This window comes from Rousettus aegyptiacus, unplaced genomic scaffold (assembly GCF_014176215.1).
Source record: "Rousettus aegyptiacus isolate mRouAeg1 unplaced genomic scaffold, mRouAeg1.p scaffold_m13_p_2, whole genome shotgun sequence".
NCBI lineage: Eukaryota > Metazoa > Chordata > Mammalia > Chiroptera > Pteropodidae > Rousettus > Rousettus aegyptiacus.
Genome location: NW_023416295.1, coordinates 127,073,487 through 127,077,660, shown reverse-complemented (window position 1 = coordinate 127,077,660; position 4,174 = coordinate 127,073,487). Strand labels below are relative to the sequence as shown.

Here is a 4,174-nt window from a genome sequence, read left to right as displayed (position 1 = left end):
TTTAGCTCAATTTTAATCAAATGTTTCACAAACATTATTTTGACCAGGTACCCAGCTTTAAGTTATGAACATTGACAGTGTCTATTTGTGTAACTACATTTGGAGTTGTTAAAGATATAACTATTTTCTAATATTTTTCTATTGTCTACACTACTTATTCACATATGTCCATTAATAAATGGTATGTTATCTGTTACATTTATTGGTTTGTGAGTGTTTTCTGGAAAACTGCAGTATCTGTGAAGACCAATTTCCATGCTGGCATTGCATACATCCAAATATTAATGCACAGAGGCGCAGAATTAGAGATTTAGAATTAGGTAGATGGTTAAAGGGGGTTAAATATATGGAGGTAAGAGAAAGATGAAGTGGGTAAAGGGGATCAAATATATGGTAGCTCTAGGAAAGTGGATTTTGGGTGGTAAACACACCCAATTAATTGTACACCTGACAATTATATCATTGCATTAACCAATGTTGCCCCAATAAACTTAATTTTTAAAAAGTTTAAAAAGATAAGGAACACAAAAATGATATAAATGGATCAGTATGTTGTAGAACTATATTACTGATATAGTTCTATCTACATGAGTATTAATATCACTAGCTTCTATATTCTTTCCCATAAGAACTTTACTCTTGTTAACAATGAAGCAATTCTCGTCCTATGTTTCTTTGATCGAAAACACATTTATTTCTGTTGGTCATATTTAAAAGAATGTTATTAAAAATAAAAATATTAAGCTCAGGAATTGTGATTGGGTCATCAGTCTCTACCAATGCTCTATAAGGCAATAGCTTGTTGACAGCATCAGAAGTAAAACTCAAAACTAGATATTTCAGTTCTGAAAGCATTCAATCCTGGAAATTGGAAAACAATATCTCAGTATCTAAACTGCAGACATAATTGATAAATATTGTTGTAGAAACATAATTAAAAGATGTCTTACACATATAGAAAATTTAGTTGCATGTAGAGGTTTTATATAAAGTAACTGATGATGGGATAATACATGCTTACTTTTCAGTAGAAGATGCATACAAATTTTCTGTTTTAATAGGAATGAGTGGATATTGCAAAAATGCTTACAAACAAAATGATTCCTTGCTTCATTTTATTGGAGTTATTAATACCAATATTTCAATCTTCAGTATTTTTCCTATTCGCATTCTGTTTTCATGAATAAATTTTGCTTAAAGAAAATGAAAATGAGTACGAGAAGTTACACAATAACAACAGAGTTTGTACTCTTGGGAATATTAGACAACCCAGAGCTTTAGTTTGTAATGTTTATCTCTTTATATATGGCATGTACTGAGTGTCACTGGAAATGTAACCATCATTGTCCTCATCATGATAGGCAATCATTTAAAGACTCTACTATGTATTTTTTCCTCCAAAATGTTTCTTCCTTAGAACTTTCATTTGGGGGAGCAATCATTACTAAAGTCAAAACCATTTCCTACACCATTTTTAGCTCAATTATTTTTCGTCATCTTCATGTGTGTGCTCGAATTTTTTCTTCTAACTGCCGTGTCTTTTGATCGTTATGTTGCCATTTACAAGCTTCTTTATTATACCACCGTCATGAACAAGAAAATCTGCACCCCACTTGTCTTTAGCACGTAGCTAGGAGGATTTCTTACATTTTCCCACCACTCATGCTTATCCTCAGGTTAGATTTCTGTGCTTCCAAAGTAATTGATCACTTCTCTTGTGACTCTTTCTCCATTTTACAGCTCTGATGCTTGAATACGTGGCTTTTTAAGATGATTGGCTTTTTTCCCTCCCCCAGTTTTATTGAAGTATAATAGACAATTAGTTGCTCATATTTACATTGTTCAGTTCAATAAGTTTTGTTTTCAATTATAGTTGGCATACAATAATATATTTGTTTCAGTTGTACAGCATAGCAATTAGAGAGACTTATATAACTCATGATGTTGTCACCCCACTAAATCTGGTACTCCTCTTCCCCCTTACGTATTTTTTATAATATTGTTGATTATTTTCCTTATGTTGCACTTTATTTCTACATGAATATTTTGTATCTATCTATTTGTACTTCTTAATCTCTTTGCCTTTTTTTACTGTCTCTCCAACTCCTCCTCCCATCCAGTAACCCTCAAAATATTCTCTGTATCTAAGAGTTTTTCCATTTTTGTTGTTGTTTATTTTGTTCTTTAAATTCCACATATATGTAAAATCATGTGGCATTTGTCTTTCTCTATCTGACTTCATTTGGCACAATACCCTCTAGTTCCATCAAAGCAATATCTCTTTCCACCCCCTTCCTTTTAGTCTGATTGTGTCTTTCAATCTGAAGTGAGTCTCTTGTTGGTAGCATAAGTAAGGGTCTTGTTTTCTTAGCCATTCAGCTTCTCTATCTTTTGGTTGGAGCACTTAACTCTTTTTCATTTGAGATACTTGTTGACAAACATGTAATTATTGGCTTTTACTCTGCTTTTGTTGCTATGTTCTTCACATTGGCATTAGTGATTCTGTCCTACATGTGCACCATTAGCATCATTTTGAGAATTCCATCTGCTAGTCAGAGAAAAAAGTTTCCCCCGATGTTTCTCACACATGTTTGTCATTTCTATGTCTTATAGAAGCTGTATATTCATGTATGTCAAGTCTTCAGGTAAAAAAAAAAATCACCATTTACCAGAGGAGTAGCTATTTTCAACACTTCAGTTGCCCCATTTTGAACCCTTTTACTAATATCCTGAAGAGCCAGCGAGCAAAGCAAGTTTTCAAAAACTTGCTTCATAAAGTAGTGCTTTCTAGAAATAAATGAGAGTATATATTAACATGAATGAATATCATTAGGAGGATTCAATAAAGGAAAAATTAAATTGTAACTTTTACAATATCCTTCTGTATCCATCTCACAGATAATTGCAATACTAAGCTTGTTTGTTTAAGCTTTCTGTTTAACCTGACAATGACTATGTTGTGTCTTCCTTTCAAACAGGCTCCATGCAATCATTTATTTACATATGAATAGAAAACCAGTGGCTATAGAACATAAATCATTTTGCTGATTTTTCTGAGTAACAAAAATATTTTTTACTGTAATAGCTAAAGGAGTATACACTGTTTCAACTTACCTTAAAATTTCTTTTTTGTTACTAATATAACAGTGTCTTTCATAAAGTTATATGAAATGTGAAATATCTTTATTATCTGTTCAATTCTTCCCAGTTATCTAATGGACTTGGATATTGATTTTCCCACTTAAAATAACTTGAAGTTCATAATATCCTATATTGCTTTGTTCTCCTAAGTGCTCCTTAGTTACCTGTATTATTTTTAAAAATATGTAAAAGAAGAAAATTTAAGCAGCCATCATTACTCTTATGGAATTTTGATATGAATTTCATAAACAATAATATCTCTTCTACAGAAAGCATTTATTCTTTGCCATATGCTAAACAAGATGTGTTTTATACCATATCTTATTTAATTTTCACAGTTACTGACAAATTAAACAAACTTACCTCTTTTTTTTTTTTTTTTTTTTTACAAATTTGTAAATTGATGCTCAGAAAAGTCGATTAACTTGCCTGAGGTCTTGAACTATAACAACCAATATGATAGCCTGATTTAAAACAAAACAGAACAAAACAAAAACTTGTGTTTGCTCTATTTTATACATGTTTGAAACTATGTAAGAACCTACAAATTTGGCATAATTTTTACTAAGGACCTGCACAATTTTACTGGCTTTTTAAACTCATCTTATCTCATTTGAACATAATTATATTATTATGCTCTAGTCACAGAAGGTACTAACTCTTAATATTATACTTGGCATATAAATGCCAACATTAATCGATCAAAACAAGAAATTCTTCAATTGCTATTTCTGGTGAGCAAGACAGAGCAGGGGGGAAAGAGAATAATATATTAGCAGTATTAGGGTAACAAAAATTCTTATTGGAAGGCAGATCAAAAATAGTGAATAATAAATGTGCTTAATACAATGTGATAGATTACCAGATTTTTAGATCGGAATGGAGTAAACTCATATCTGAAAAGATATTTGCACACCGATGTTCATAGCAGCATTATTCACAGTGGCCAGGACATGGAAGCAACTAAAGTGAACTGCAATAGATGATCAGATAAAGAAGCTGTAGTACATATATGGAATATTACCCAGCCATA

At 31.5% G+C, this 4,174-nt stretch overlaps 1 pseudogene; it reads left to right on the top strand.

Moving 5' to 3' along the window:
• The first annotated feature begins 1,383 nt into the window (after positions 1-1,383).
• Positions 1,384-2,712, top strand: LOC107505955 (annotated as a pseudogene).
• The last annotated feature ends 1,462 nt before the right edge of the window (positions 2,713-4,174 follow it).